This window comes from Papaver somniferum, chromosome 2, assembly GCF_003573695.1.
Source record: "Papaver somniferum cultivar HN1 chromosome 2, ASM357369v1, whole genome shotgun sequence".
NCBI lineage: Eukaryota > Viridiplantae > Streptophyta > Magnoliopsida > Ranunculales > Papaveraceae > Papaver > Papaver somniferum.
This window is the reverse complement of record NC_039359.1, coordinates 134,675,692-134,688,315: the sequence shown is the minus strand read 5'-3', so window position 1 is coordinate 134,688,315 and position 12,624 is coordinate 134,675,692. Positions and strand designations below refer to the sequence as shown.

Sequence of the window (12,624 nt, the reverse complement as noted above, 5' to 3'; positions counted from 1 at the left end):
TCTTTGAATATGATTAACATAACGAGATATACACTCTAGTTAGGATGAACCGCAACCGAACCGTGTACAAAGACCACGCTCATGAATGGTTAGTCGAAACTAGCCAACTAAACTATAAACTTGAGCAATTTCATATAACACTTAAGGCTTAAATTGAGTCATAATTATGTGATCAAATATGTTTATGGTGTTTTTAGATATTATTCAAATGCTAATTATCTCGGAGAAATAATTTTATGTGCATATGAATTTAATCGACATGGTAAGTAGGCGTACTGGGTACATATACTTAACATGTTCGTGAACAGTTATGTCATGGTACGTGTACTGGTATGTATACCTTAAGACATAACCGAGTCTCGGAGTTCACAGAACTTTTTCGGTATGCATACTGATATGGATACCATTAAAACATAGCCGAGTTCCGCAGGTCACGTAACTTTTATGGTATGCGTATCGACATGGATACTGTCTTTTTAAAGTGTGCATACGGGTATGCGTACCAAAAAACTGTTTGTCAACATATAACTACTCCATTACGTGTACTGAGTACATGTATTGCGGCTTCAGACTTTAACAGTTTTTTCCGGTTTGTAAGACTGATATGTATACTGTCTTATATCCGAATTTACAGTAGTTCTATATTTCTCTCTAATCAATTCAAAACATTCCCAAATAACATCAATGACACATATCAGTGTTCCAGGCTATTTTTGTGATAGACCAGAAAATTACGCCTGACACGCCTGGGCGCGCAGGCCACAACTTCTCCGTTGCGCCATGATGATGCTACTTACCGGGCCTTATAGCTAGACAAATGCACGTCCATTTTTCCTTGCAAGCACGCTCGTGGTGCATGATGCAGCTAACTTAGCTTCCACACCGTTCCAACTTACCCTTGCTCCGCAAAGAGCTCATTAAGAAAACAAAAACTTTCTTAAAACGGCAAAAACGACCTTTTGAGGCCCTAAACGATAGAATTTGGCTAAAATTCCAAGACCGTCATGCATAAGATAACGTCTTGATTTTTGTGATATTTCCAATCAATTTAGACCCATCTTGAGCTAAATTATGACACTCGGGTTTTTAGCCTCCAGATAGGCTATAACTTGCTCATCTGCATCAACTTTTCCTATCAAGTTTGGTCACAATCATCTCTTGCGTCGATCTACCGAGCCAGATGATATGAGAGGGAAGTATGCCACAATCATCTCACAGTTAGATGATATGAGCGACAAAGTGCTGGACCGCCAATGCTGCAACTCATTGTGGATGCCTACGTACCCTTCCATACTCTAAAGGCATCAAGAACATACAATATTTGATCATCGAAGGGACATAAAACTTAAACCAACTCGTTTGCGAGGTCGTGGCCAAGAAATAATGGTAATGGCCTAGTCCATGTAGTCCGTTTCGTCAAAATGCATACATGATATGCATTATCGAGCCCGTGGCATGGCATAGTAATGCCCATGCTTAACATGCTCCATTGGAAAGTCTACGCAGCTATAAATGAGTCCTAATCATCATTTATACCGTTCCAGCTAATCTATAAAGCTTACTTGGTGCATGGGCCGCATATGCACTATCAACCAACTAGCCCTCCCTATATATGTTAACTTGAAATTTCTACAACTTTGGAAAGGGGAACAAAATGACTTCACCAAGTCCCAAGGCCATGATGGCTGCACATAACTTCCTGGCCAAAAGCAATGTACAACCGTCACGGCTGTACATTCAGTTCTGGCTCACATTCTAGTTTCAATGTCCATCCATAATGGCTGAACCCTTCTTGAGCCAGGTCCCGTGAAGGGCTGTGATGGTTGTATTTCCGGCTTTGGCCCATAGGCCACTCCAATGTCCAGTCGTGATGGTTGTACATATCCAAGGCTATCTTACTTGGTGCATGGTCCGTATATGCACCTTCAACCAAGTACCCCTCCCTATATATGTTAACTTGACATTTTTACAACTTTGATCAGAGAAGAAAAAATCATTCACCAAGTCTCACTTTTACTATTCATAGCCGTTGCCATATATTTCTGAATAACCGACCAAGATGACTGTTCATTTCCGAATGTGCTATTAGAGCTTACGGCAACAAAAGAAAACAAGATTTTTTCTCTCTCCTAAAAAGTTTTCCTTATCTGGCGATTTTTTTAGGGTTTCCATTTTTCATCTTCCTTCTCAATCATCTTTGGGTGATTTGAGATGGAGGATCTTCCTGATCCATCTCAAAAGAGAGTTCTAACCTATGCTGAAAATGTGTTGGGTAAAAAACAACTCCCGACTACATCTTTTGATTTATCCAAGTTACCAAACCCTACTGTAAAAGAAGGGAAACCAACAGTTATTATACCTGATGATTTTTATAATGAAGGATGCGATATTTGGAAGTTCAGTCTCATTGGTCGTTTAAATCAAAAGGGGATTAGCTTCCAAGATGTGAAGAATAACTTTGAACTTTAATGGAAATTAGGTCAGGGTCGTGTATAGTTCGTTCCCATGAATAGGGGATTTTTTATCATTAAGTTGCAATCTCAGGAAGACAAAGATAAGTTACTCAACGTGGAAGCATGGCTTTTTGATCAAAAAAAACTCAACCTCATGGAATGGTTTCCAGGGTTTGATGCGGATAAGCATAAGACTTCCCATGATATTGTTTGGGTCAAGTTTCCTGGCTTGCCTATGGAATTATGGATTGAAAATCATTGCTGGCTATAGGTAAAACCTTTGGAAAACCCATTGTGGTAGATAAACGTACTCTTGATCATGAGTATGTGAATTTCGCTTCAGTCCTTATTGATATAAATTTTGCTGAGCTCAACACAGATGCAATTCACATAACAGTGGGTGGTTTGGATTTCTTGGCAGAATTTTGAGATTCAAAAAAAGCCTAAATTTTGTTCCAAGTGTAAGCTTATTGGTCATTCTAATTAAGAATGTCGAAAAAACCCAAAGAACAATTCTAACAACGTTCAAGTTCAGAGTGCAGCTCAAGGTCAGAAAACGCAAGTTAAATGGAGTTGATATTGGGGGCCGTAAGGTTTCTAATGGTGACAATGAATGGCAAGAAGATGGCCGTAAGAAAAAAAGGAAAGAATGATCCAGTCATTCCTTTTGTTCCTGAAGTTGTAAATACAGATGACGTTCAACACATTGGTAACAACAAATTACAAATACTGGTGAGATTACACAAGGTAAGGTGCAAGTTGAACAAGATGATGAACTATCTAATGTTGTGCATGGTCAGCATGAGGGTGTATCCAATACATCTTTAGTAGATGAGACTGTTGGGTTGATGGTTGACGAGCATACTGTTATGGATCTTAAAAAAAAGGGAAGAAGAATTAGAAAGATTGCTGAAGGCGCGTGAGGGTTTGGAGAGAGATCTGACTTCATATTCTGGAGTGTTATCTCCGAATAAATTTGGAGTTTTACAGGATGGGGTTTCTTTAACAGAGTCCAAGGAAGACACGAAAGATGTTTACAAAGAAACTGATGTTTGCTCGGATTCCAGTTCTGGGAGCAAAAATCCACAGCCCAAGAATATTCAGTTAACAAAAGTGGAAAATGAAGTTTTTTGTTCTATTAAAAAACTTGATAATCAACAAAAGTTTTTGCATGATTTAATTTTTCGAAAGGAGTATATCAAGGAAATACAAAGAATGAAGACTCCGACGAAGAAAAATAAAGGAGGTGGAAACACTTAATCTCTTTGTTGAGAGTAGGTTTGGTAGATTTCTTTGGCGCTTAAAAGAGTGAAGCAATTTAGGCTTCTAGTCTTTTCTTCTTCTTTCCTCTTTGATTATTTTTTCAGTTAAAAGTTTCTAGTTTTTTGTGACTTACTTTGGTTATTTATTTTAACCCCTTTGGTTTATGGGGGTGAGGAGGCCATGTGCCTCCTGCTTGTAATTCTTGTAATTACGTTTTTTGCTTAATAAACTTTTTGACTTAGCAAAAAAAAAAATGTTCATTGCGAATGCCAACTCTGATGTTCAGCCATGATGGCTGTCCATTTCCAACCCGATGTTCAGCCCTGATGGCTGTGCACTGCCAACCTGATGTGCAGCCACGATGGTTGTACATTGTCAACGCATTGGCCAAGGGACAATTTTCATTTACCTACGCAATGGAAGCTTTGGATGAAGCTTCATCTCGGGCCATGGCGCATCTTTTAGAATGCGCCATGCTAAAAGTACGGGGTGTTATAATTTTCGAATGATAATCTTGAATCAAAATTTAGATTACGAACAATGAATTGTTCTTAACAGAAATTCATGAAGTATGAACAAAGGTTCATTAAGCTTAGTCATATTTCGAGAACTAATTACCAAGATAAACTTAACTCGAAATTCTTGATATGCTTGAAATAGTCTAATTATTATGCGACATCGTCTCATATATAGATAGAAAGATGAATATAACTTGAGATATAGGTGGTTCAGTCTTCACTTACCTTTTGTTGAAGAAGTTCTCTAAAATCTTCGGTTGATCTTGGCCTTCAAACAGTAGAACGCAATGATGACTGTTGTGATGTCCCTTTTCTCAACTACGTCTTCTATCCTAACCCGAGACTTAACTAATTGTAGACTAGAAATCAAGATATAGTTTTGACAACTAAATTTTACAACAAGCTTGAGATAGAAACACTTGCGAGTTCGACCGAGCAATGCTCTAACAGTTAACACTTTATATATAGAGGGTGTTGTAAGTATTAACACTTCATGTGAGGGGTGTTGTAATTGTTCATCTGCTTCGCGTTCTTGGTGTTCGTCATTGTTTTTAAATAATTTTTTTTCTTCTGAAAATCTAATTTAAACATCAAAAAACAAAAAACACCTAAAAATGCAATCATTTATAAATCAATCAAATTTAAGATGAGTTTTTCAAAATCACCGATTAGTGAGAGGCAATATAATCCAACCGGATCATTTTGATCTACGCTAAAAAAAGGAACAACCCAATGCTTTTGAACTCCAGATATGAAATAGAATTAAGATCAAAGTAAATCAAGCACAAATACACAACACAAGGATTTATAGTGACTCAATCAAGATGATCTATATCCAATTGCGAAGACAATGAAATGATTACCATTATGCCTCAAATCTCTTACAAACAAAATAAAATATATTTTATCTCATGTAGCCTTTAGGTTACAAGGTAACTAATGGACTGTTGGGCCAGAAACTTGGACAATCCCAAACAGAATGCAAAGGCTTGTGTTCAAGGCATAATACAACAAATCTCCACCTTCACTTGAATAATGTCACCAAATCCAATCAATTTTTTTAGAAAAAATGACACAAGCTAACACAACCAATGAAGGTAGGAAATATAAATATATGAAATCAAAGTAAATCCAACATACAAACAACACAAGGATTTATAGTGATTCGATCAACATGATCTATATCCACTTGCGAAGATGAAATGATTTTGACTATGTATCAAACAAATTTACAAGGTAATCTCATTAAACCCCACTCTTGTGCATTCAATTTTTTAAAATTCTTCCAAAAAGGATAAACACCTCCAAATTTTTCGTAAAAAGTCTAAATTTGATATTGTTGTTTGTACTCATTGTGCATATCTCTTTAAAATATTTCCAACGAGATAAAATTTGTAAAATTTCAAGGCATGAATTATTAGATATGCTATATTCTAGTTTGCTTGTCAATTATACCCCTGAAAAAATAGGATACATAAGGAGTTATAATAATTTGACTAAAAGGGAGAGGCATTTTCGATTTTTCATGTCCCAAAGACTACCACCAAACCATTTCCAATCTGTTGCACATTTGCGTTATGCTTCATTTTACAAAAAAGTGGTCATAAAAAGGACTCCCTCCCTTCGAGCCCTCCGGCCGGCCGGCCGGCCCTATTAGAACATCAATTCAGTTAAACACTTAATGATGATCCATTTTAAGATCGTGTAATTTTGGTTGGAGATAAGATTTTTTAACTTCTCAAAAGCGTGAAAATTTAGCCACATATTTGCTTTAGAGATGTCTCAAAACACCATCATATACAAACTATACTGGAGATTCGTCGAAGGTGCTCTGATTTAGCCATTCCTCTCGCAAAAATTATTAACGTACCGCCAATCACTGAAAAAATCATCCAAACATAAAATTTCTCCCCAAGCGGAGGGGTAGGACCCACCCGTCTGTGAGTAAACGGTTTTTCCATACGATTTTTTATGCGGTTCGGTAGAATTACTGTTCCTCTAGACATCCACGTCATTTCCACTTTATTTATTTATCTATTTATCACTTCAGGTCACAAAATCCCAAAAACAATTATGAATTCGTAAATTTTAAAACTTCAGAACTTATATTTTTGTACAAAATTTAATGTAATGTGGACAGCCAACACTGCAACTTACTGTAATCTATAATATCCAAAATAGATGAAAAGAAGAGGAATTAGGAGGCTTGCTAAACTTTTCCAATTTTCAGTATTTTAATGATAATATATCATGATAAGAACCTATGAAATGTAATGTCAGTGGATATCTTATCTTTTTATGAAAAAAGAAAAAAAAAACTGTCTAGATTGGGGTATACCCAATGAGACAAAAATGAGGCCATTTTGAAGTAAAACAGTGAATCCCTTATCACATATTTCCAAAATGGCTAATTTACCCTTACTTAATTAACACTAAAAATCCGATTAGGTTAATTAATTAATTTAGTTAATTAAATGATTAAAATTAGGTTTTATTTGGATTGAACTTATGGATTATGTGAGTAGATTTTTGAGGGTTTTTTTTTTTTTTTTTGAGAATTGTGTTTGTAACAGAAATGAAACCATACTACCCAAACACGTATAAATATGACATTGTAAAGCTTTTGGGTGATTTTATACTCAAAATGACAGAAGGAATCAACACTTTCTGTTCTGAAAGTATGAAAAGTCGGCAAGGTCAACAAATTTGGAAGATAACGACCACAAATAGTCTGCAAAGTCGATAATAAATCAATATGCCGACTATATGTTTTTTGACATAAAGGTGTTGTAAATGCTTGATTAGTCAGCATGTTAGTTATTTTTAAACCTGCCGGCTACACAGTAATCGTCATGGTCGAAAATATAGCACACTGACGACTGTTGACGACTGTCAATTAGTCGTCATCTTATTTCTACAAAACCATGACGACTAACAACAAAATTGGATACATAAAAAATTGTTTATGGGGGTTATTAGTCGTCAAGGTTTAGAGATGTAGACCATGACGATCCTATAAAATGTTACTTTCAGAAACAAAATTCTTTGAAAAGTCGTCACTCTATTCATCCTACAACCTTGACGACTAAAAATAAATATGAAAAATCGTCGTGCTCAACGAAGAGATACCAGGACGACTGTGTAACTGTAATTCAACAATTTCAAATTTTTAGATCTAATTTGTCATTCAAATGACAAAATAAAGTACTAAATAGAGTTTGAAAGAATTAATTGACAATAAAAAAAAATATAATCTACGAAATTTTTTCATTTGAAAACGATAAAATAAGGTTTGAATCAAAAACCAAAAGGGGAGTAGTTTTGGTTATTTTGGTTATCATATCGCAACCGTTAATCACCACTCCAGAATATCAATCAATCCCTAGTTTGCGTTCCCTACCTCCTAGGGATTATTTTGAGTGTTTGATACAGTCAACTCTTTCTTCTTCAGTATAATTGGTCTGATCTTCCTCTTTTGAGATCACAAAAAGAAAGTTTCTGATCGAACTCATCAATGGATTCATATTTACAAAAACCCGCATCAAATCCCCTATCAAACTACACCAAAATTGCATCCTCTTTTTCTTCTTTTGATTCGAGGCAAAATATTGGGTTTCAGGGAATTGGGTTTCGTCATTTTAGTCTTACAACTCGTGGAAAATCACTTCTAACACGAATTCAGGCTGTTCAGGCCTCTGATCAAACAACAGAGTATACTAATAACAGTACTGTAATTCATGATGCTGTTCCGCTTCTCTCATCTTCAGAGGTTTATCTTAATGACTTGCTTTAATGTTCATGTTTGTGAAGTTTTCTCATTTTTGATTAGTGTGTTTTAGTTAATAAAGTTAAATGTATGTATGTTCTAGGTTATTGAGAAGCTAAGAGCTTACAGACGAAACCATGAAAGTAAGCAGAACTACATGGCTATGTATTCTAGTGTTGTTGGTGGAATTACTACTGATTCTTCCGCGATGGTCATACCCATGGACGATCACATCGTTCATAGAGGACATGGCGTTTTTGATACAGCAGCAATAATAGATGGGTAAGAATTGAACATATTTACTGCATATTTTTACTTATACCTGCCTCATCTCCACTGGTCAGCATCACTTCCCTCAGTTACGTGTAACTTTAAATGAGTTGGCAATTCAGTTTATGACAAACCCAATTCAGTGTGTTCTAGCTTATTATCTCCTCGCTTCGCATTTATTTTTGCTTGTTAAGTATATGAAGAGTCTTATTACCTTTTGAGAGGTTATGAAGCTGCTTCTTGAGGTTCATCTGATGAACAAAGGTTTTTGGTGCATATTCTGATTCCAACTTGTCCCATATTTCTTTAGTTGTGTCTAGTCTTGCTACCGTGCTTAATACTTCAGGTGTCAAGGTTGAATTTAGCCATCCAACTATCAGTGAGTCTTGGGATTCATACGCAATAAAACTAGGATTTATTGTCACACCATCTGGAAGAGTTTTTGCTGGTTTTTCTTTAGTTCCATCAATGAAACCTGTGAGATCATGACCCTTAAGAATGGGTTTAAATTGAGCCTTCCAGATCAAATGATTTGTTTCGGTGTGTCTCAGGGTTACTAGATGGTGTATTTGCACTTGGCGAAGGGTGTTTGTAGTATCTGCCATTGTTGAAGTTGCAGAACTGATTTTGAGTTTTTTTTTTTTGATTAGCGGAAGGTGGCTTGGATCAAAAGCTGATACCAAGTTAGAACATGGACTTTGGTAGAATAGCTTCCACACCTGACTTGTGGAGTTTCATTCATTATTTATACAATAAGAAGTTACAGAGATAGAGTTCAAAAGACGGCAAAATAGCTAACAGAAAATGGAACGAGTTGCACGCAGTCAATGTGAATTGTTAGCTAGTCCTGAGGATGACTGAACTACATGCTGACTCTAGAAAGACTGAGTTTGTTGCTTAACATCCTGAACTGCATGCTGACACACTGGAGACTGAGCTTGTTGCTTAACACTCAGGTTTTGATAATTTTAGTGTTTTACGAATTCTCCAGTTAAATGAGTACTTGCTTTCATGTTCGGTTATAGAAATAATCCAATCCTCTAGTCAGCCACTTAGTTGATTTTCGACTTCTTTTTGATAACCACTAACCAATTTTGGTAATGTTTTTGCCTCCATCCTAGACATATTGACCGTTTCTTAAGGTCAGCAACCAACGCAAAGATCAACCTCCCTTTTAACCGGGAACATATAAGAAGCATCCTGATACAAACCGTTGCAACATCAAAATGTAGGGAAGGATCTCTACGGTATTGGCTCTCTGCCGGACCAGGTGATTTCCAACTATCTTCATCAGGCTGTCATCAATCCTCTATGTATGCTATTGTCCAGAGTCAAAGTCCTCACCTTCAAAAAGTGTTCCAGAGTCAAAGTCCTCACCTTCAAAAAGGGGTTAAAGTGTAAACTTCAACGATTCCGATTAAACCACCCCAATTTGCCACGGTGAAGAGCGTCAATTACTTGCCGAATGTGCTTTCAAAGATGGAAGCTGAAGAAAAGGGTGTTTTTGCTGGAATATGGTTGGATGATGAAGGTTTTGTTGCAGAGGGACCTCATAAAATATGAATGGTAAGAGGGAAATAGAGAACACACAGAAGATTAAAGTGGTTCAGTCCATCTGACCTACATCCACTGATGAAACCCATAAGGGTGAATTATATTAAAGATCTCTAGAACTCACAGAGATAGATTTACAATTACACGAGTATTCCTATTTATATGATAAAATAGGATATGAAAACAGTAAACCTAAACCCAAATAACAAACTTGACTATGTAAAGCATATCTAGCTAGATTAGAGGATGATAAACGACTTGGTCTTCTTATCTTGCTTTGAGGCCACCGTTATATCCTTGCTGGGTTGGATACTTGACATATGTTCAACACCCCCCCTCAAGTTGGACACGGAATGATTTGAAGTGTACAACTTGAACAAAATGCACTTGAGAAGAATAATTACGAGCTCCAACTGCTGCAAAACACGTTTGAACAGCAAACACGAAAACCCTGGCCTTGAAGGTTAACACCAAAAAGAAATAGCAGTAACATTAATGGAAGTCTTCACACTAATCTCTTGAAACGACAAGGAGAATCAATAACCAAGCAATTCGCGTTGGTGCGGCACTCTTGAACAGCAATATGACACGGCTTGGACTGCAACAGTACCAAAAAACAAATAACAATCGGTCTTCACAATTTGGGTATAACCAAAAACACACCAAACCTAGATGCACCGATAAGAACCACCATAACAAAATAAGAAACACGATAGCCACTCTGCACCTTGAAGAAAGAAAATAGAAATAATTGGCATGATTTTGAAGTGGTATTGATAGAATTCAAATGATTATAGGTTTGCTAAAGGGTTGTACGAAGTATATTAGTGGACATGACTAACAGACAGGAGTATTCCATTCCAAAAAAAAGATGAAAAAGAAAAGAGAACTACGGTTTGTAGTGAATATAGGAAAGGATATGAAGACGAGTGTTTGGATTTGGAAAATATATCAACTAAAAACTACGGATTAATGATACGGAAAGGTTCTGAGAATATAGGGAAAAAGAATGAAGGAAAACAAAAAACTGTGTATCCGCAAGAGTCATTAGGTATTAGGAAGAAACCTTAATAAAGGTGTGAGATAATGACATATTACGAACAGAAAATATATTCGAACCCATGATATTTAAAACAAGGATCTCGAAAAATTATTTTAGTCTTGGATTAGACTAAAAATAAAAGCAATAGTTGTGATCTGTGATGCAAAATAAAAGGAAGGATCTCTGTAGTGTTTGGAACTCCATAAAACGGAAACAAAAATCAGTGAAAAACGCGACGAGTGACTGCATCATAACCAAATTGAAATGGAAGCGGAAGCAGAAGTGATTGATTTTGATCAGAAAAATATGATGATGCTAAAAGGAAAAAGAAAAAAAAAACGTGAAAAACTCATCCAACACTGTAGGCTCTTCTAGTATTCAGGTGAGATCACTATAATGAATAGTAAATAGGAAGATAAAACATCATCAATCAAAGAAAAATATAGAAGAGGAAGCAAGGATCTTTTCCTGCTCTGTACCATCATAAAATATGAATGGTAAGAGAGAAATAGAGAACACACAGAAGATTAAAGTGGTTCAGTCCATCTGACCTACATCCACTGATAAAACCCATAAGGGTGAATTGTATTAAAGATCTCTAGAACTCACAGAGATAGATTTACAATTACACGAGTATTCCTATTTATATGATAAAATAGGATATGAAAACAGTAAACCTAAACCCAGATAACAAACTTGACTATGTAAAGCATATCTAGCTAGATTAGAGGATGATAAATGACTTGGTCTTCTTATCTTGCTTTGAGGCCACCGTTATATCCTTGCTGGGTTGGATACTTGACATATGTTCAACAGGACCAAACATGAATGCGGCATTTGTTTCCAAAGAAAACGAGTTTCTGATGCCATACTTTGACAAAATTCTTAGTGGGTGCACGGCTAAAAGAGTCTTGGCTCTTGCCGAGGGGCTTGTGCAGAAGGGAATAATTGCTAGAATCAGGGTGGGAAATATCACTGAGGAAGAAGGAAAGGGAGCCAAGGAGATGATGCTTATTGGAAGTGGGACTCTTGTGCGTCCTGTGGTGCGGTGGGATGATCAGGTCATTGGCAACGGTAAGAACAAACAGATGTTCAGTTTCAAGTTATATTATGTTTGGGACTCGATTTAACTTGTCATTGTGATTGGTTTTTGGCAGGCAAAGAAGGTCCAGTTGCACTGGCACTTTTTAATCTTCTTCTGGAGGATATAAAATCTGGTCCTGCCTCAGTAAGGGTACCTGTTCCTTATTGAGCCTTGTGCAATGCTATTTCTCGGTGTGCCAGGATAGGGAATCGATCAACGTGAGGACAACAGAATAGATTAGCTCAATTGCTATATGTTTATATCACATTTTCTTTTGTAATTTGAACAATTTATCTAATTGCGTAACTAACAGAGTTCTTCAAACATTTAGCATTACAAATCTTACAAAATGCTTAGCTGCAAATTTGAAGAAATTTAAACCTTAATTTGATGTACACAAAGTAATGTGCTAATTTTGGATTATGTCAGCAAACTCTTAAACAAGTCAAGCGGCAAACCCTCAAGTGCTCCTGCCGGCGTGGTAGAGCCGAGGAAAACCTAAACAACATTTCATAGTACTCGGATAGGCATAGGCTACAGCTCTCTGCCACTCAAAATGGGGTCATCCAAAGCCATACGGCCCCATTCCCAAAAAAGCAGCTACAGTGCAATATCCAACGTCAAAAATTTGCCCAACCTTGGTACTAATAAGTAATAACCATCATGCAGTTTAT

At 36.5% G+C, this 12,624-nt stretch overlaps 1 pseudogene; it reads left to right on the top strand.

Moving 5' to 3' along the window:
- The first annotated feature begins 8,163 nt into the window (after positions 1-8,163).
- Positions 8,164-12,118, top strand: LOC113352008 (annotated as a pseudogene).
- Positions 12,119-12,624: the final 506 nt, after the last annotated feature.